This window comes from Bombus terrestris, chromosome 11 (genome assembly GCF_910591885.1).
Source record: "Bombus terrestris chromosome 11, iyBomTerr1.2, whole genome shotgun sequence".
Taxonomy (NCBI): domain Eukaryota; kingdom Metazoa; phylum Arthropoda; class Insecta; order Hymenoptera; family Apidae; genus Bombus; species Bombus terrestris.
The window spans coordinates 7,618,533-7,641,018 of record NC_063279.1 but is presented as its reverse complement, the minus strand read 5'-3'; the positions used below and the strand labels follow the sequence as shown (position 1 = coordinate 7,641,018).

The window sequence follows — 22,486 nt, the reverse complement described above, 5'->3', positions numbered from 1 at the left end:
TTTGATAATTCCACGGGAAAAGAAAGATAACCACCACTCGGTAGTCATAGATTTTACATTCGACATTCTCATGACCTAATAATGTATCATAAAAATATTAAATGATGAAATTTAATATGACTGTCACAGTGACCATCGGTGGTCTACGTTTTACTAAATTTTCTTAGAATGAGCAAAATAAAATAAATTATATGGGCTACAAAATGTGTTAAGTAACATTGTCAGAAAAAAGTGCACAATTGCAACAGAATATTTTATATTTTATAATATTTTGAAAAAATTAAAAATATATAAAATTTGCATGATAGACAATGTGCTAATTATTCGAATAGGTTGAAATATTATCCGATTGGATCTAAACAGTGTTTGAGGAAAATAAAGATTATTTTAGTTTTGTGTAAACGTAGTTAGCGATTCCGAGAGAAGTTGAACATCAAGGAAGTGGATGTCACGATACTCTTTGTGAAGAAAGATATGTTCTCGAGATAACGTTGCTCGAGAAACAAAGATTCTTTAAGATTCAAGCTGATAGAGCCACGACTCGTGGAAGGCTCGTTTCCATGAAGGACGCGGTACCGTTTCCTCAAGCCCGTTAGACCTTTTTCAACCATTTCTCTGCACTCTTTTCCTGTAGTTACTGTTTTTCCTTTTTTCTTTTTTTTTTTTTAAGCAAAAAACATCTTTTATACGACAAAATCATGCAAAACGTAATTTTTACATGATTAACAAATTCGTGTAAAAATATCATCGTTAAGGTTATGTATCTTAAGGATCAATTTTTCGTAATTCAACAAATTTCTTCGAAAGTTCTACGGTTTTAAATTATACAAAAAGCTGGCGTTGAAATTGCACCAGCCAATCGTTAAATAGGCCGTGACCATTCGAACGACTTTCTCTCGTAGCCACAATGAGCGAAGACATCGGAGAAAGAAAAACTGCTCGTATTTAGAATAGTCCCTGTTAGTAACCGTAAACGAAAGTGTTGCGACCTATCGTAATAATGTCCCGACTAGAGCGACATCACCGAGAAGCCTAACACAAAATCGAGATTTCTGAACAAAAGTAATGTCACTTAAGATAACCTCAAAATAGTTCATTTACTCGTTTAGGATTCTATGCTACTCAACCATGATCGAGTAGATTCGATCGTTTCGAATTTATTCGAACAGATATTTACAATTGAACCGGAGACGTTTTAATATATCGATAGCGCAACGACGATTTTCATATTTATGGGGAGTTCATAAAGGTAAACGGAAGTAGAGAATGTGATTTCATATTTAATACGATTGGATCAACTGGTTATAAAGGATTATTTCAAGTAGACTAGTATAAATTCATGTAATTCCTATAAATCGTAAAAGAAAGTCTAACAGCGACCAATTAGGTTGCTAGTTTGCTAGAGGAGGACCCACTTTCTCGTGAACTAGATATACATACCAAGGACTCGGCGATGACACGAATTCAAAAAATGCGCATATTGATGCTTTTCGACGATTACGAAACTAAATTAAAGTAACGGATGCAGAAAATAAAATATGGAGAGCTTGAAACGTATTATTACGATTATTACATATTGTAGAATATATGAGATAGAGCAAGCTAGTCTTACGTAAAATCAAATCGACCCAGTGACGTGTTTGTTAAGTTTAAGAGCCATGAGCGGCGATTAAACGACCTTGGTTTCTTCCAAGTCTTCGTTGTGTATCGTTCCACGAATGTCGCTTGAAACAAATATTTCTATATTTCTCTTCTCTTTTTTTTTGGCGGTAGAGAAATATGCACACACTTTTGTTAATCGTTCGCACGAGTGAAATAAAGCGATATAAAAATCTCGATAATTCACTTGCAAGTAAATTGTTTCCATATTTTCGCTGTTTTTCTGTTTTTCATGTATTTTTTTCACGCACAGTTTCGTCGGAACAGCCACAACAAAAACCGCATTCACTTTCGATATTACAAGAACACGTTCCGCCATATTATCCCAATAGTATTTAAAAAATAAAACGAGAAAAAAGAGCACGACGCAACAGGTTGAAAAATTCAACGGATGGAAAAAAGCTCCGACGTGAAATTTTGGCGAATTTTCTATCCGACGTGCACGAACACGCAAGCATCTGGAAACGATTCGGTAACACGGAAGCGAGGAATGCACGAAAAGAATGTCACCCTTCACTTTCTCCGAATCACTGATTTCACACAACACACCCTAGATTCGGCGAATACGAGAGCGAGGACAAATCGACAGGCAAAATACGCTGTCTGGAGCTCCCTCTAATCGATCACCTCCCTTTCGTTATTACTTCAACAAGTCATACATAGATATCGCATTATCAATGACAGACCGATCGCTATGGAGGTTTGCGTCACTGTTTTAAATTTAACTCTTTGCAATCGGGATATTTTTTTGGTGGTATTATCAATTAGTTAAAGCAATAAATATTTACAATTTAAAGACAAATTTTAAATGCCAGCATTGTAGTGACATTTGATCGCAAAAAGGCTGATTTTTATATCGTCGTTATCTACTTTTGTTAAAATGACGGCAGAATTATCGCCGTTTACATATTCTTATGTTATGTATGAATAAAACTTAGCGTAATAGAAAATACTTCATTTATATCGAGGGGAAAAATAATTGCACAACAGTTTTCTGAAACTATTATGTAATGTACAAAAGAGTATTATGATGGCTATTACACGCGCTTATTGCGACATCACGCGGAATGTCGTTTCTGCGAGCAATTCGTCCCTATACTAATCTTGACCCTATCTACTTGTCTATGTATACTGTGTACACTACATATATATTGATGCTACGCAGATACGCTAACCCTTTAACCTAACATCTTTAGGTCCAAACTATCAAACCGATCCCCCGAACGGTCTTCGCATTTCTTGCCCGTCGAAGCCGGCTTGTGCCGTAACTTCGCGAATCTCGCTTGGAACGCGGTGAAGCACGTCGAGTTGTACGCGGCGCAATATTCAGGCGGCCTCGAATTTCACGTAGTAGGGAACATTAACGACCGTAAGCTTACTTTGTTGCCCGCAGCCTGCCGCGCGCCATAAAGCCACATCAATACACGGCAATCACGCTAAGAGCAGATGTTATCCCCACCACCGCCACCCTACCACTTTTCTAGACTCGAGCCAGAGATCGGTCGGTAGAGTGGTGGGGACGGATCGGCTCGTGTCGCCGATACTCGGCTATCACACAAGCCTCCTTGTGTATCCACTACGATTCAGGATCGTGTCAGTAAACGCGTGCTTCCTATACGATTGTTGTTTATTTTATCTTTCTTTATCGATAACGATCGATTTTATCGATAGTGTCATTTTATATAGCGAAAATGATACACTTAAATAAAGAGTGGATTCTATTATGTGTTCTAATATTACCATCGTATTGATCAAGATCGATATGTAATTCCAATTGAAGAAGATAACTATTAAATAATTAAATCAAATCGACTAATATTAAATACATTCGTATTCGACGTATAACAATAGTTGTATTTGTCAAATCTTGCTGAAAATCTCATCTTAGTATAAAATATTGTTCACCTTACTCATGTCAGAAAAGTGCAAATCCAAAAATAGGCACGACTGAATGTATCACAATCAATCAATTTACGTTAGCATAAATATAACCACAAATAGGTTTAACTACCCTTTCACGTCACGATTATCAATAAGTATAGCAGGACGATTTAATGAATCTCTCATGGGAGGTGCACCAACGAGAGCTACGGCCCTGACACGTGCCTCGTGCCACATACGACATATGCACATATACGCCGACTGTGTGTTAGTTTCTGACAGCCTCTCGTTGGTGGGAGAGATGTGATATCGGTAGTGGGGAGAGAATCGAGTGTGTATTGATAGAGGGTGAGGACAGCCGTAGCTTCGGTGTAGGTAGACGCGTGACGTCACGCGTTCCACCAGCTGGTTAGGAGACGCGCCACTCTCCTTGTTGCCATGCCCGTGTTTTTGCTGTGATAACACGAGAAGAGGGGAAGGGGCCCGTGTGTACTTGCGGGACCTATGAACTTTTGAAACACGAAACGGCGTCATCCGAAGGTGCAAGTGTATACTTAAACTTTGCGTTTATCCAAGAATCTTTACTCATTATTTTAAATTACCGATGGATTATTAACTGAAGAGTCTTTATAATTAAGAATTATCGATAATAAAAATTGAAGAATATATCTGACATTCTTCTAAATTGATTTGTCAGACTTCAATTTGATCGATTATCGATTGGTAGCTTCTTGTAAACGAGACGTATCTATAATTAAGTGCACTCAAGCCGATTAAAGCGCTTCTGTTGCGTTTAATTAATACGTGACTCGCTGTTCGATCTTTATGTATCCCAGTAGATTATCATATTATTCGACACAACAATATTGAAGACCAGAATTTGTCTTAATTTTAACTATGGACAGGGAAAATGTTTGTCACTATTGAGATTACTCCGGGCATAATCATTCTCTATTTCTAGCTGAGCGTCCTCGCGGATGCGTCAGAGAAACCCATCTGGTTCGCTTATTCTCGATCACGATTATTCCAATCTCGAGAGTCGCACTTTTCGGGTATTATTCATCATCCTTGACAATTTTCTTCCCATCACTCCTTGTGATGGTACCATATAGTGTATCTTATGACGATATTCGAATTATTCGTTCATTAAATGCATACGTAAAATCATTATTAAAGATATAGACATTGAGATTTAACTTAACAAATAACGCTTGAAACTGTCGCACAACTAGCAGGCCCTTACGCGAGTCCCTCGTAACCTGAGGAAATAGAAAACATCTGGTAGATATCCGATTTCGACGCTCTTCGTTGCAGATGAGGGCCGTTTTCGATCAGTATAAATCGATTTAGTCGTCTCCATGAAAACAATGCTTCTTAATCTTTTATTGATTCTTGACTTGACAAAATAGGTTGACGCGATTACCATGTAAAAATTTTAGGTTATATGTTTCGAGCTAGTATATATTTTTATGTTATGTGTATGATAGCAATTTCAATACAAGTAATATAAATATCACGAAATTGTAGTCGAAATTTTTATAATACTTATATTACATATATTAAATCCTAGAACATATAGAGATAAATATGTATGAAAATTATTTGCTCGTATGTAGGAATTCAGTAAATGTGTTAATAAATAAATTTACGTTCCCATTTCGAATTGTGAAATTTTGTGATACGTCAGTGTAAGATACAAATAAAATTCTTGATAAAACGATTTTCAGAAAAAGAATGACCTGTTTTAATGTAAAACGCTTGGAAGACACACACGACATTAATGACGTTAACGCGCGTAGGATTTCCCTGAAGGCGCGTATCGCGTATATAAGCGTGACGTAATGCAGACATTAATAATTATTGTGGCATAATGATTGTGACGCGCGTGACCGCCACCAACGGCAGTGGTATTTATGCCCACGCTGATGGAAAGTAACGCGTGCCTAAGGGAATTCATAAAATCGAGCAAAGCGACACAGCAGCCGATCTTTGAATGCCTACACTTTTGGATTCCTTTGAATTTCTACCATTGTGAGCGATGCTTAGCATTCTAAAGATGTCACATGGTTCGGTGATCCCCGAGACTCGGAATCATCAATAGCTCAAGTATGTTACTTGTTTCTTCGTTCGTATACATCTGCGGCTTTAAGCTGAATATATACACCACAAATATAGCTTTGCAAACTATTGACATGTTTGAGATGTTATCGTATAAAAGAAAACCATACAACGCCCTCTAGTTACTATAATGAAGTATTTTTAAAGATATTGTACAAAGAAATATTTGTAGTAAATTAGTCTTCTTCATAACCTAACCCAAATTAAATTCTAATTCATCGTTTTAATCGAGCTCCTGACGATGCATATATGTTGAAAATCTTAGTAGTGTAAGTATAAGAATATCTATTATTCCTGGTTTATAACTCCTTAAAAGGTATTACCCTTTTAGTTGATGAACAATCAAGATGTTATCTCATTGTGTGCGCAACATGTTTTTCACATACACAAAGGACATGTATTAAGCTTTTTGTAGTAATGAAATGTGGAAAATATCGGGCGACTGACTTATACAATGATTGTACAATATTCATAGTTTCAAAATAACGATCACCACGTCTTAGTAACTAGCATCTTTTTATTCTTGTCAAAAACTATCATACATTATAAAAAAGGGTGACAAATTGATAAAGAAGTTCAGGTAGTATATTATATGATCGGTTAATTGACAGAAATTACGCGCGACAATGATTGTGTGTGGACCAGCGGCTCGCGGAAGGTCAGTGACAGAAAAACGAGATCACAGTTTCTGGGGGCGAAGCCCAGTCATCGCCCTCCCGAAATTTCGATTGGCGTCGCGCCCGTAGCGCCACCTGGGCGCTAGTCCGCTACTCGTCTCGGCTCGAAACTCATTCCAGAAGTGAACGAACGGATGCGCGTACGCACGGTTCCTCTATTATACATTTCCATCGTAAAGGTGCGTTTAGGTACCGGCTATTAACCCCTTTTACAGGCCAATGTGATTACAAGCGGTTCGAATAAAAGGAAAAATCTCACATACGTTTTCGCTAATTTGTTAAAACACCGTTACCACAATATAAATAATTTCCTTTTTTTCCGAGTAGTATAACATATAGTGGCTACCAAAAGCATTGACACGCCATAGTATATTTATTATATCATTCACATACTTATTAATTAGATTCAAATATATTAAACTTTATATCATTTAATAATATATTCTTTCATATGACTACGAAAAAATATTATGAAAACAAAATTTAGAATCTGATATGTAGCAACACTTCTTCTAGTCACTATACGATAGGGAGAACGATAATTACTTCAAGTTCATAAAAATCCACGTTACAAGCGGAGAGAAATCGAGAAGTAAACGTTAATTATACCTAAAGTTCACGGAAAGATTAAGTTGCCATTACACCCTTTAATAAGCTTTGTCACGCACCAAGCTGCGAAAGCCACAACCTGCGGCGATATCTGACCAGTGTACACTTGAAAATCAAACATTCTTGCTATGAATACTTTGTACAGGCCGCTATTAAAAAACGAATTAATGGTATTAATGGTAATACTTACCGAGAGAACAGTGAAAGATATTTAATTAATGATAATTATGTGGATTTTTCCAATATTATATCATGTTTTGTATTTCCCATATTTTTCACTTAATGTAAGACAATATTTAGATCAAACTTTCGATACAAAATACATAAAGGTTAAGTCCTCAACTACCTGACTTGAATCCCCTAGATTTCTTTTTATGGCGTTACTTAAAGATTGTAATCGATTCATTGCTGATAAATTTACTATAAAAATCTAAACAAAACTTGACATAACAACTAGCATTTACATTAATTAGACACCTTTCTTTTTACTTCTCTCAATGAGTACTGTCAATTCACAAAGCCTGGCTCCATTTCTTTTTTATAACACTTTGTATATTGACGATTATTCAATATGAAGTTCGTACTTTCTTCTTAAACATATACCTTTATCTTTTTTGTTTCCCAATTACAATTAACCTATACATATAATAAGTCTCCATATTTATATGATACGTGTATTGTTGAACGAAGATGCGCTTCAATTTACACACAAGACCGATAAGTGAGGCGGCACGCGTTCAACGTCTTATTGAATCGAATTCAAGCTGCGCGGTGCGTGACTGTCGGCCACCGATTACGCGCACATGTCGGTCCGACCTAAACGCACCTTAATAACACATTCACCGCTCCGCTATTTTCGTCCACGGATTCACCATAGAATGAGATCAGTGCGCTAAATTTACTACGGATCCCTCTCTTTGCGCGCTGGAATGTTATCCTCCCTCTCCCCCCTCCAACGATCTCTCTCTCTTTCTCTCTGTGCTATGCTCGCTGGATGTTGCGCGGCTTTCATAGACTCGTTTTAAATCGCTGTAACCGTCCTCACTGCCGTGGAAACCAACCCATCAGGGCTGTATCCAGTATAGCATATGTATAGTATATGTAGTATACGATCACCCTTCAGTTCGTAAAAGGAACTTTATGAGAAGGATCCTTTTTCACCGTGTATCGTTTCCGACGTGTTTGAAGATAAATTGTAATTTTAACTCATATTTGCAAGCATATATGTATACACGAAACGACTGGTTCATCGCGTATTATGTATATCGCGTGCAACGAGTCATGGGAAACACGTTTGCTTGCCAACAACGTATTTATTAGCGGATCGCGCTGTCTAGTGACATTTCGATGATACAATTGATCGAACTGATTTCACAATTCGCGATGATCTTCGCGGAAACTCGTATGTTATATAAAACAGTTTTAAATTTCAGTAACATTATAATGTGATACGACACGACTGTCACCATTATGTTGGTTAAATTTGGGACCAGTTTGAAAATGTATATAGAAGTTACGAAACATTTATTACATCACATATGTAGTTAAAAATCACTATACCATACGAAGAGTCATTTTAAACATATATGTAATAGTTATTAAAGATGATTCCACTGAATATTATAGTTTATTGATATAATGAGCAATTTTTATCGTTTAAATATATATACCAAATATCTTATAGTTTCTGTATACATTTTTAGACTTATCTTAATTTTTAGCGACATAACCACAATTGTGTCTCATTATAACGCTACCAGAATGTTTAAATATTCATAACTTTCCGCCATATTAAATTTTAAGTTCATTACCGACTTTATCGACTATGCACTGGTAAATGTCTAAACGCCGAAAAGCATGGATGGTTTTAAACGAAGGCGTCTAAAAATGAGAGGCAACTTCCTCGGGGGAAAAAAGTCTGTATATACACGCGTATGTGTTTACTAGTTGCCTGAAAAAGATGCTCGTCCGCGGTGCGTTAAATACGCGCACGTGCGGGTCTAACGAATTCAGTGTGCGTGCGGTTAAGTGTGTATTGCCAGTACGTTTGCATGGATAAGGCTCGGTAACTGCGCTTACAAAAACAAGACAGGGTCTACGACACGTTCCATCCAAGACACGAGACCTAAGAAGAAAGACACGTATAGGGTTATTTTTATTCTTTTCCACTAAGAACAGACAAGAGCTACCGGTTGGTTATTTTTCAAGAGGAGAATTTATATTATCGACTGCTTAGACGAGCATGACTGAATCGCTAACTATTTACATGGAATTCACGTTGAAAAGTGCTACACGATATGACGAAACGCAACGTAGAGAGTATAGGGACTTTTTCGAAGATCATAAAAGGGGTTATATGTACTATACGTATGTACATGTGAGAAGCGTGCCTTGAGTAATCGAATTGGCCGGTAAAAAGAAATAAAGCTTCCTCTTTTTCTCGTGCACGTCTGTTTTGTAGCAGGCTGTGTACGTGCGCCTCGTTCTATTATACGTTTCGTTTGTGTACGTGAGTTCGAAATAACTGGACGGATTGTATGTTGCAACCGCATCGTGTTCAAATAACAAAGGAAGAAACGCGCGAGAAAGTGCGTACCTTTTTTTTTACAACGATAGAAAGAAAAATAACCATCGAAGTATAAAACGTTCAATCGCCGCCATGTTTCTTTTTCGCGCTTTTTCTTTTCGTAAAGAGTATACACCTAGAGATGGTGTATCTATGTGAAAAACATTTCGACGGGATTCAATGAATCGAAAAATCGCGTGAAATATTCTATTAAAAAAGGGGGAAAGAAAAGTTAGGAATAATATTCCGAGAAAATTGTTTGAACCTTGATAAAATGGTTAGCTGCAAATGATCGTTTCGGTTGATCTGTTGCATTTCGAAGGCCTCTCGCGAATATACCTTCGTCGAATGTAATTTCCTGCGAATTCGATTGCGAATTAACCGATATTGCTTTTCGACTGTAACTTACGGTCGCGGATGCACATTCGAAGAATCGATTAATCTTCACGAATGTTTCATAGCAGTGAATTCTACCGTGTTTTAACGACGACCATTCTTTTGTTTAATTAAAATGATTAAAAGTATACAATAAAAAATCGATAAGAATAAAAATATAAAATCAAATAAAAAAAAATTAACTTGGCATAATGAAGAAAACATTTGATTGCAATCGCCCCAAGATGATCAGTTCAAATCTTCATTAAATCAAATATAGCTTTTCTAGAATTATTTTAATAAATTTTGTGACGTTAAGATATTAAATTAACTGCTTGTAATTTACAGAATAATGTCAGAATAGGGGTGTATATTATTTCTTCGTAGAATGGGTTCGGGGAATAAAATGTTCTTTGCAACAATCGTGCGGAGTACCGGGAAGCCAGTCGATGGTGGAACCGTGCCAACTAATCCACTCCTTGACGATTTTATTCAAAGGGGTTAGAAACAATGACGGCAAAACGTTTCACGCAATCGCGATACCTTTACCAATCAGTTGTTTTTTCGTCATTCCACCTGATTACAACCATTATTCATGTTGATGATTGAATTCCTAAACAGAAAATTGTTGCTTCTCATTATTCTCTAATTTAAATTTTTATTTTTAATTACTACTAATTTAAGAATGTCTACCTCTTATTACTACTAACTTAGATTTCCCAAAGAATTCACGATTAAAAGAAGTTAAATAATTTAGAAATATTAATTTTAAATGTAAGTTAAGATCAATTAGAGGATAATTATTCGTGTCATACTTATTGTAGGCAATGTTTCTTTCTCACATCATTAATTGAAATGTGCTAAACATTTACCGAAAATATACAATAAAAGCAAGATTAAACAATCTTAAACTAACCATGCCTTTAAATCAATATGGCGTATAGAATATCGATTGAACAACAATTACTCATGTCATCTGCACTTTATGTAATTTTATGTAAACACTACATAATATGCTTTGTCTTAAATTAGAATCACAGTAGCGACATATGAAAATGGGGGGCGACAAAGATAAGCGGAGGGAATTTCGGCGTTGTTATCTTTGGCAAGAGTCGCGGAAGTGCACGTTTCGCCTCGCGTTACGACAATTATGGTTAATTGGATTATTTTTCGCGCGACCCTGGGAAGCTTTGCTCTATGTTCGAACTTGGTTGTCACTCAAAGAGGTTCAGTACCGAGGAAACCCAATGCTGACATAAAAAAGGGAAGACGTCCCTTCAATTTTATATACTATTAGTAAGAAGTTTACCTAACCTCATCAACATCCGTTGACGAACCAACGAACTTCTGACATCGTAGAAAACATATATATATAATATTATTATGTCATATATGTAGACCTCAAATGCTAACTTAAGAAAAGACTCAAAAAAATTCCTCCACTTATAGACCTATCTTAATCTTATTTTTACATTCTAATTTTATACATATGTTTACATTTCTAGGTTTGCACGTTGTCATACACATTCTTTATTTTTATACCGTACTTTGTATAACATATCTTATAAATAATACATATTTGCTTACGAACTGATTATGTTTCATGTGTTCCATAAAAAAAGGTACTTATATGCAACTCCGTGATTATGTATACGCCTAGTAGATAACAAATCACGCGATAATCTCGCGTCGAGTGATTTTCAGCATGACGGTAGTGAAGCTACGTTGATACTGGCTAGCGTCCAGCTTCGTAACAATCGCCTTGACGACAACTTTCTAGAATCTCTGACGGGACACAATTAATTTGTATTTCAGAGCGTTACGAATGGTAATAGAGATGCTATTTGGTAAAAGTAACCGAACGGTACGGGTGGAATCGTGCGCGCGAGCTCCACAGCCTCGTCGCGTCGAGACCCGATCGGTAATCGATAATCTCTTAAGAAATTAGCACGGATTTGTTTTGTTCGTGTTGCGTTGTAAACCGGAGATAGGATACGAGTTTATATTAAAAGAAACTCTTACTAACCTGTGCCCCTCGAATTCCTGATTAGAACAATCTCCTTCTTCAACCACCCGCCAAATGAATTTACTTTACCGACAAAATCGTTGAAACTGTTTTTTGAAAAAAAAAGTGTTTAAAACATTTCAATCAAACATACAAACTCTAGTTTTAGTTAAAATCAAAGTATGTATATAATTTTGAACAAAACACCTTAAATTTTTTAGCAAATAATCATAAATTTGACATGATTAGACGATCCTGGAAGAATCAAAAGGAAGAATCGTGGCCTGCGAAAAGAGGAGGGTAGATATGTAAGTATGTACTAGGTTGAACGATACTTGAAGCGGCCCACTTTCTTTACTTTCACGCTGCCGATGTTCTTCTTTCGACGCGCTCGCTACTCGGCCTTCGTAACTTGACGATGAGAAAGGGCCTATGGCGGACGCGCATACTTGCTGCTGTTGCACACGCACCATGAGTAACCACTACCGCTACACGAAGCCTCTGTGGCAAGCGTATACGCCCGCCGTTCGCGACATGCAAGAGTAGCATCGAACAATTTCTAACGGGTTTTTCTCCGCATCCGAGAGTCGAAAGAACACGATGAGTTTCTACACACCGTGACAATTTCAACCATTCCTTTAATAACATATAACAGAGGATTCTAGGATTTAACATCCAAACTTTGTCGATATGTTTTATGGAGATAATCAAGCAAGAAATGTTATTACAGATATGAGTTATTTAAAGCTTTATAAAACCGTTATAATAATATATAGCACAAAGAGAACAATAATGAACTCGCGGTTATATGCTATAAGACATTGATCATTAACTGTCGGTACTTTCAAAATGTTTACCGTTCCTGTCGATACGAAAGTGACAGCGATAAAAAAGTTTATTACCCTATGAACCACATTTTGATTTCATTTCATCTTAATGTATCAATCTAATACTTGTTCGATATATCTACCTTTTTTAAAATTATTCACACATAAAAGTCTAATGGTGCAAAATTGAAGGCGATATTCGAGGATAAACTACTGCTTTCTTTGTATTTTGTATATCTGTTATAACTTTTTAATAAACCCTTTAAACGATCCATGTTTATAAATTTTATGTTTACGCATTTTATATTTGAATTTTAGATTTCAAATCTTTATGCTGCTGGAATGTTATAATATTGGTTTTTCGGGAACAGTCATGTAGCTATTGTATTTGCACTTTGAGTCTTGCAAGTGCAAAGTGCAAAGTTTAAATGCTACAACTGTACGATTGTTTCCTAAAAGCATATAATATCATGACATTTTATGTTTGATCGTGACACATGACACATTTATCATGTTTGGTTGTTAAATCTCGAGGCAGCCTACACGCAGAAAAGGAGATATTTAATTAGTTGGTAATTTTTCCGATGTACCTACAGAGTAAAAGATGGCCGCCGGAAGAAACGGAAACTGTATCGAAACTGATCAAAGTGCACACTCTGTTTTTACGCACATGAGAAAGACAATCGTCACTTTTTTATCGACCAGGCGATTATTTCGTAACGCGATAGCATTAACGGTCAAAGTGTCACGAGTTCCCAGCTTATGAACGCTTTTGCGCGGTTATAAATATTTTCATCGTTACAATAGTGTCCACGACAATATATAGTTTATGGCATAACGGGTACGACCATCAGTTCAAGCGTCCTATGTCGATGTCTAAGTTACAACCACAGAAAGAAATCGATAACTATCCGGGAAACTTCGCGGGAAAAAGAAGAAATCACCGGTATGCAAACAAAAGAAGCTGTACTCGGTTAAAAAACAATCGCGGCGCCGCTCATTAATCATACACCTACCTAATAAATGTAGGGAGTCGTTAATCGTTATTCAGCGTCCTTGTCGGATGCAAAATAAGCTCGGTCGGATGATCAAAAGACGCGATCTGTCTGGCATTACTCTTATCGTGAACGATATAATAATATCACGTAAGAAATTTATCTCTGCATATTCGCGAATACACGAATATTAAGTACATCGTAATAAAAGGAGGTTTATATACTGTCCAGTAGCAAAGAAAAATATTATCACAAATCAGTATGTCTCTTGCAAAATTCTGCGTAAATTTGTAACACGATTTTTTATTTAATTTTTTTTCAAAGATATCACTTTTTAACTAATACTACATTAATTCTAGAAATATTATTTCTTTTGATTCTATATTGGTTCGAAATCGAGTTTAATATCTTGTATCGATTTTACATACAATCAAATAAATGATATGCTTCGCCAATCTATTCCGTATCTTTTACTATTTTTATTGTAAACCTGATTAACGGTACTAAATAGCGGTATATTTAAACTTCAGATCCAGAAGTAACATTTTAGAAAATATTTCATCTGTGCCAGTACTTGTATTTATCAATGTAAAAAATAATTTCATTGTCGGGTTCCTCGATTTTTGATATCGGATATTAAAAATTAAAGTACTATTTTGGAATATCGAAGACAAATTATTATCTAAATTAACAAGATATAATATGATACCCTGACGTTGAAACAGGATTTTTGATATCATTAATTGAGCGACCTGGCCATTGTTCTTTGGGTTCTTTTGCAAGTGGTTACATGAGATACCAAGTGGATGCCCTTTCGCAAGTCACTTTGTAATTCAACGAAGATCTGGTATGCGCGATAATACCTTTGTTTAAAGTCTAGATCGTCGTCTCGATGCGCGCACAGAAAGAGAAACGGGGCCTTGCATGTGTGTTCGCTAGTCAAACAGATGCGTCGCGTAGCCCTATGAAAGTGGCTATATGCTCTCGGCCAGGACGTAAATAGTTACGAGCCTCGTGCCGTAGAATTTTAAAGCGGAGTTAACGTTTGCCTCTGATACGTTTCACCCGATATTCGACGCGTGCACCGAGTTCCCGCGCCGATTTTTTTCTTTGTTTAGTCGCTCTTTATTATCCGTGATTCGAGTTTCATCCGCTAGTCAAACATATAAATCACCGTTAAGTGCGCAGCGATTCCTTGGATCGATGATTAACCCGTGATCGCAACCTGCGCGCCCTCTACTAACCGAGAAAATTCAAAATGGTGAAAGCATCGCGTCGACGTTCTTAACATTGAAAATATTTCGAGTATGCTTTGATCTAAAATATAATTCGTAACGAAAGTTACGAAAGATTTAACTAGAATTACACTTTTCGCCATCTATGATTTCACGAAGATAGTTTTTCTTGAAAAATTGCTCTTTTCTGATAACGAATTCATTTAACTAGTTCCTACAGGCTTTTGCAATATTTCATTTCTTGTCTACGTCTTTCGAATAAAATTTGCAAAGACCACGATGAATAATAAGGAGGTTATACCATATTCGGTGAATGAGATACATGAAGTTGAATGCATATTCCACTTACGGTTTAAAATTGCTTGGTTATAGAAGACTCGACATTGTCTTATTGAAAAAAAAGGAAAACAGAAACCTGTTTTATGAACGAATTCTTGTTCCTTCTTAATTGTTTGTAATATCTAAATAAAAATAGTATTCGTTCGAATATTTTATTATTTGACAGAAATTTATAATAAAGATGCTAGGAACTTTTCAAACCACTCGATAATTCGATTTTGGTTGGAGAAGGTATAATATGCGGTATTAAATCTTGGTGGAATTGCGATTACGATAGTTGGACTATATACCGAACGCTCGATGACCGATACATTATCTAAACGGTAGGTTATGTATGTGAGGCTCTATCTATTGTTGACCGAGTGTGGGATGTCGCGAGGGACCGTCTCGACAAAGTCGTAGATAGTTACGTCGATGCCGTTGTTGAATTTTAAGTCAAGAGAACACGCACGTTCGACCAGATGATACATAACACGTAGAATAATGCAGATTAGCCGCGGCAGAAGGAGGCCACTAACGTAACTTTAATCCGTCTGTTACGCAGTTAAAACGGACGTCTACTCTTTACGTAAACTTTTTCTGTCTACTTAATGTAGCTACAAAAAGCATTTACCACTTATCTTTATTTTCCGATGAAGCGCTTTTTAATAGTTTCTACATTGAGGTTTTAGTATTCATAATATTTGGCATTCATTCTAGTCAGAAATTTTTGTAGTTGTATGAAAGTATTGCGAAATGATACGAAATTTACTATACTCGGATCAATTAATTAGTATGTAAATGCTATTGGATAAATACAATGGCGTGTCAATATTTTTTACAAATATATATCTCTCTTCGCATTCGTCAACTACAAAGATTTCTTATTCGAGATATCAAATATAATATATATGATTTCAAGAAACATTGCCAAACAATTATCAATTCTACATTATATGAGAAGTGCCCATCTTACGTTATAAAAATGTCATTCTATATTTCTTTGTTCACGGACTTTTCCTTTCTGTCATTTCAAAGTTAAAACCGTGTAAAGAATATATATGGTGCGCGCGCGCGAGAGAGAGCAGTTACGTCTGAATCGTCCTTGAATGTAAGTGGAGACAAGGCGCGAACCAGCAAGAAGAATGCGGCGCACGCGGTATAAAGGGACCTTAAAGGCTTCGATACGCGAATGGTCGCGCTCTGGCGAGCGAATCGTGCAACAATTATCGGACAATGACATTTTATCCACATATTACGGTAAATCTATAAAATTCATTACTAAATTCATTAATTCACCAATTGAATGGGCTGCACCAATAAGAAGGCAGTTTCACTTTCTAGTATTTTCAATATATTAACAGAAATCAATTAAAAATCAAGTACTTTATTAAACGTGTAAAATTATACCAAATTGAACCAAATAGGTTGTTCCCCATTTTATTACGTTATATTAAAATACACTCTTTTAACCATTAAATGACATGAAAATTAAAAAAAGGTCAACTAAGTTATACTTTTTTTGCTTTGTAATCTTCAGACATATAAATTTACTAGTAAGTGTACATAAAGTAGTAATTTCATGGCTTTATCCGAAATAGATTCGGACAGGCGGTGGTATCGGTGGCCCTTGTTACCGGTCGAGTAGTCGGGGGTTAATGCGGTTGCCGTGATAATAACTCGATACGTGCTCTGTTCGTAAATCTGCGCGCATATGTTACATCGTTTAGAAGAGGAATGGGGACTGAGGGAGGGAGGAGCGCGAGAAAACCGCAGCAGCGCGACGAAAATCGTATCGAAACGACTTTGGTCTATGAAATTCTATTAGCGATTCCCGATTTAATTGTCTATATGGTACTGTGGCCGATACACGAAAAAGATTTCGTGTGGAGACTAGTTACAACTATGTACAGTTACAATTGCAGGGGACGAAACTCTCCCGACTCATCGACCTCTAAAAACACTTGGGAAAATATTATCGCATCGCTATTCATCCCTTGACCTAGCCCAGCTTACGTTGAATGAGTTTGCGTTGAGAAATTCCCTGTCGCCATTTCTACTCTGCCATATTTATATTTTTCGCTTGTTTTCTTAGTTTTTCTAGTTCGTGCATAATTGTTTATATTAAATTGTACCTATTATTAAATGTTATTAAGGATTTGAGATAATAGTTTGCCTCTGTATGATCGTTAATTTTGAATCAATTTAGTAACCGTTTTTAATTATAGTTGGAAATGAGCGTATATCGAAAAATGGAATGAGATATACAGATTGGCTAACATCACACGTTACGACTCTAAAGTATACAAAATCGATAGCGGCTAAGCAATCCACTTAATGGCATTCCCTAAGCAGCCGCTGAACGTGATAAATCGAAGGCTGTGGACTATTTAGATACGCCGTAACGATATATCGAACCGTTGCTACAACACTAGATAGAAGACAGATTAAACAGTAACGAATAGCGTCTCGTTCTTACCTGCAAAAAAACTAGACGCTCTCTGTATAATCTACTTAAATCTTCAAAAATTTATGTACTTTAAATAAGATGTTGAACCCTCGTAAAACATAAAGCTCGTAAGGTGTCGAATCAGCAAAATACTTTATCTCCATAAGGAAATCAATTGTACACATATATTCCGCTTTGATATACGACGAGGAAAAAATAGATTCTCGTTGCGCAGTCCTAGTCTTAAGTTCGCATCGTTCTCGTCGTTTCATTTGGACAATACCGCAACAGCGCGAACAAAAAGTACAGCCCCGTGTTTTCGAGCGATTATCTGGGCGAGCTACTCGAAGAAAAGGAAGTCAGTTCATCTGTCGTTGAGAGTAACGCCCACATAAAAAACCCGAGGTACTAAGAGGTTTTTCCCCGGATTACGTTATCCATTGATAACAGATGCTGTGTCATACGCATAAGCGCATAATATCGGTACTTGTTCGTCGCAAGATCATCACGCGCGATACTTAACGCGACGCGGGGGGAAAAGAAATCAACAGAGTCCGGGTTGCAAGAGGTGAGGGGTGGAGTGAGTAGCGGAGTGAGTAGAAGATGGAGGGGGTAGAGAGTCATAAGAGTACGGGAACAAATAGGTGACGTACGTTGGATGGAGGTTGCTCAACTTGACATCGCTTTCGTGACGTCATACAAAATCACTTTACCTCAAGACGAAACCAACTTCTCGTTGCTGTGTTCACACGATGTCGATGGCGAAGAAATGAAGAAAGCGAAGAGACAGAGACAGAGCCGAGAGTACGAGAACACCCGATGAGATGAAGATCCACAGAGAAAGGGGTGAAGAGACAGAGAGAAGAGAGACTTCAGAAGGGGACAGTCTTCGCAAGCCCCGCTTTGCTTCCACCGACTGGCAGAGGACGTCGCTTCTTTGTTCTTCCTTCCTGCTCTCGCAGGCACTCTCAGCTTTACCACACACTCGGCTGACTAACGGAACGAAGTTAATCGGAGCACGTTAGACTCGACGTCCCTTCGTCACTGCTGTCGCTGTACTATCAGTATATGTACAGATATAATATATCGATATCAGTCACAAGATAATGTTTCGATACAGCACTGTCGTATTGTTACTCCCGGTGTACTCGCACGCGACACCTTAAGTCCCTTCTAAGTACCTGTGACTTTTACGCGAGAAGACGAGATAGAGATGATCGAAGGACAAAATAGGAAAGAGAGATGAGCGTATTAGATATACGTATATATACGACGTGTATTATATTTGCCACAGGTCTGTGTATATGTAAGCACTCTCACGGGCACACGTATGTACGACGACAGAAGAAGAAAACACTGTGTACGTATGCTGTTGTCCTATCAAATGGCTCCCGCCTGACGTTTGTACGCAAGCGAGGCCGGAGCACGACTGAGCGCGTATGCGAGCCGACACCGGCCGAGCGTGTGGCCCACGATGCGGAGATACCCGACCGAACGTCGTACCGCTACGACACGAGTTCCGAGTCCCTTTTCCCCCCACCGAGCTCCATCGCTCTCATCCTCACCCCTCCGTCCTCTCGTCTACCGGTCCATCTACCCCGTAGTCCTCTACGATTCCTCGTTTCCCCTCCGTCACTGGTCCCCTCTATATCTCCTGCTTAAACCCGTACACGTCCTTCGGTATACGAGATACATACACTGCGATTTTTTCCTGACGATGAGCTCTCGTACAAACTTCACCACCGAAAAAGCAATCCACACATACGCGTTCGTATAATCGCTACCTTTTTCTCACGGGATCGAATAGGTCTAGGTTTTGATCGACACGGAACAGGTGTGGACTCGTGGGACACGGATTACTGCTACTGGTAGGGTTAAACAAATCGGGTGAATGTTAAGTGACTCGCATCCGATTTATGATTCTTGATATAGATATATGTCTTCTAATCAATTTGTTTTCACACCGTATCCACACCTGTCGTAATTAGCACGGAATGGTTCTCCTGTATAACAATACCGATCTATATTTAATTGCAACGTCGTTGCCAAGTTCACGAGGGATTGCCCGTGATTATCCACGGTCGAAAAATGATTGCCATTGTTTTCGTCGGAGGTCGCGGAACGAAAGCTACGATTTCCGTAGTGAATACGGTGGCGGCGCGCGCGCGCGCGCTGCCTCGACTGGCGAAACCAAATGAACTGTCCGACCGGCTAGGTGGTTTGCGTTTGATTTAATGGTAGATAGGAAGGGTACATTATACCCGATGGCATACGTGGAATTTAGTAGATGTACGCGCGTGTAAGTACCGTAATGCGATATGATAATGCGCCGTGCGCTTTTGTGCGAACGTCCACGTGAAATATTGTAGTGCACGCGCACGCGCTCACACATACGCCCGTCTACCACGGTAGCGCTACATGCGAATACAGAGAAAAAAAGAACACCACTCGCGTATCAAAACGTTAAACTTGTCCCTTAACCCTTTGTTTGGTAATGTCGCCTGGCCGAAGCTAAGCATGTTTCTTTACACAGGCTTTTCACGCGGATCCTTGTTTCCGTTTCTGCGATTACGTTGTTAATTCGGTCTATGCATATTCATTCGTTCCTCGGTTCTAATTCGATGACCTGTTTTCAGACTCGTTCAACTGTCCCGACTTTCTTGAACACCATCAGCCTTACCTGTAGTATGTATCATTTCGTTCGAACAACATTTTACTTAATAAAATAGGATTGGTAGAATAACGTTTTAAATCTCGATCAATTTTCAATTGATTCGAAACGAAGGTGTCAGCAACATCTGTGACGGCCGGTTAGACGAAAACGAAAGCGATCCGGCAGCACTTAATCCTACGATTAAGATAGATATTAGTCCATCCCTCGTGTCTTTTCATCTCTTCCTTTCACCGAATAAGAAAAAAACAATCTTAACCGAACGGAGATCCGCGTTCTGCTTTTTAGTTATATACGTGCGCACGCGTTCGAATATAATGGAACACAGATCTTTCCGCTTTCCTCCGTTTTGATGTAATCTAATGAGAGTATCCAGCAGGAACTTGGCGACCGCCACCAACCGGCACCGGAGCCTATAGAACAGCGTGGAGGAGGGGGGAACGATGGCGAAGGGGAGAGGGGGGGAGGGCAAAGCACGAGAGGGTTAAGAGCACTTTTGTGGCGAGCGGAGATGCCCCGTGTGTTTTCTTGCTAGGTCTTAAAGGGGCCGTTGCGTGAAAGCAGCGAGGAAAAGGTTGACTCCTGTAGGACCGTTTTTTCTTCTCTTTCCATTTTTTTTTTCATCAAGAAAATAAGCCGCCACTTACTTCCACTGAAAAATTGATAGTTTCAAGTTACTTTCGACCCTCCATTTGCCCTGAGTGCTCTCTCGTGAAACATTCATCGAGAAATTAGTAGATGGAGACAAATTAACGAAAGATATGTAATGCGTACTACGGAACCGCCATTTTGTAAAATCATGTTTGATTCGAAGACGTTGCGTAGAGGAGAGGTTAAGCGAAAAGTAGGCGCGTGCAGAAATAGCCGATATGCAACTAAGGAGCTTATCGATCGTTAATTACGTAACGAACTGACGACGAAGGAAAGACGCTTCATAGGCGACCTCGTAATTCACCGGTTCGGGGTTACGGTTTTCTGCTTCTGGTCGCGCGCGCCCGCCCACTCCTATGTAAATTGCACGCGATTATGCACAATATGCGATACACGCTGCTGTATGGAAACAATTACGGGACAGCGAACGGGACACATCGAATCACGAAACTCTGCAGCCGCTAATCGATATTTGGCTTAAAATCTGAGACCGGATTTTATAGTTTCGTGCAAAACACACACGGCAACTGTAAATCATTCCAAGCTTTATCGCGAATCATCTAACTTGTCAGATTACCGAGAATTCCAAATATGAAATTTTTTATTTTTTTGAATAGACAAAAAACAAAGAGATTAGGAATTTCTCCTAATAATAATTGCCGTTAAGTATTAATCACGTCAAGGATATTAACAATGGTACGAATAAGGGTTCCTTTAGCGATGTGAATTATTCTAAACTCGCAAAGGATACCTGTACCAAACCGATGTAACCACCACCTCCTCGAGGATGCATTATTAAGGAACTCTATTTCGAATGAAACGGTTACGGGACCAAGTTTCAGTACGCCCTTTGTCTCAAGTTATGCCGTAACGTTTTAGCCTGTTCGAATGAAAGTTATCCTGTGTAGGACGAGCAAGGGTCGATCGGGGTAGAGAGGTAGCTGTCGAAGGGGGCAGGAGGTGGAGGTTAAGGGAGGGGGAGCAAGGAGGTGGAACGATGCGCAGTACGGCGCAAACTAGACGCACCGAGTCCGTATTTGTTTGTACCTAGCGGTATTCGTTTGCTTCGGTCCGACATACTTTGCGATATCGACTTTGCCCGCTTTTCTTTCGTTCATCCATTTTCACTTTATTCCTAGTCTTGAAAATCCTAGACTGAAACTTTCTTTTTATGCATCAATTGTATTTTGTTTGTGGAATAATTATTTTTTAAATGAACTAATTAATAAGGTTATTTGTTATTGCATCTGTTATGTTACATTGATTGAAATAGATATTGTAAGTCTAACTGGATGGTTTGTATGCACATATTTGGTTTTCGTGAAAAGATACTTATAACAGCTTTACAGCTCTTCGTAAACCTGCGCGCCTGGTACACACTCAACCAAGTCGTCCCTTGTAATTTGTTGGCGCCTATAGAACATGGAGTCTCGGCTCCGGCGATGCCAAG

At 38.3% G+C, this 22,486-nt stretch overlaps 1 protein-coding gene across 3 annotated transcripts in view; it reads right to left on the bottom strand.

The window, feature by feature from the left end:
- LOC100647815 overlaps positions 1-22,486 on the bottom strand; it is a 91,122-nt gene that overhangs the window by 10,240 nt on the left and 58,396 nt on the right. Inside the window, exon 1 of one of the 3 annotated variants that reach the window (XM_012313926.3) lies at positions 18,428-19,855. The exons of the other annotated variants lie outside the window; for them this stretch is intronic. The gene's annotated coding sequence lies outside the window, so the exon portion shown is untranslated. Of the gene's footprint in view, positions 1-18,427; positions 19,856-22,486 lie in introns of those variants that run through there. 3 annotated transcript variants of the gene reach the window in all.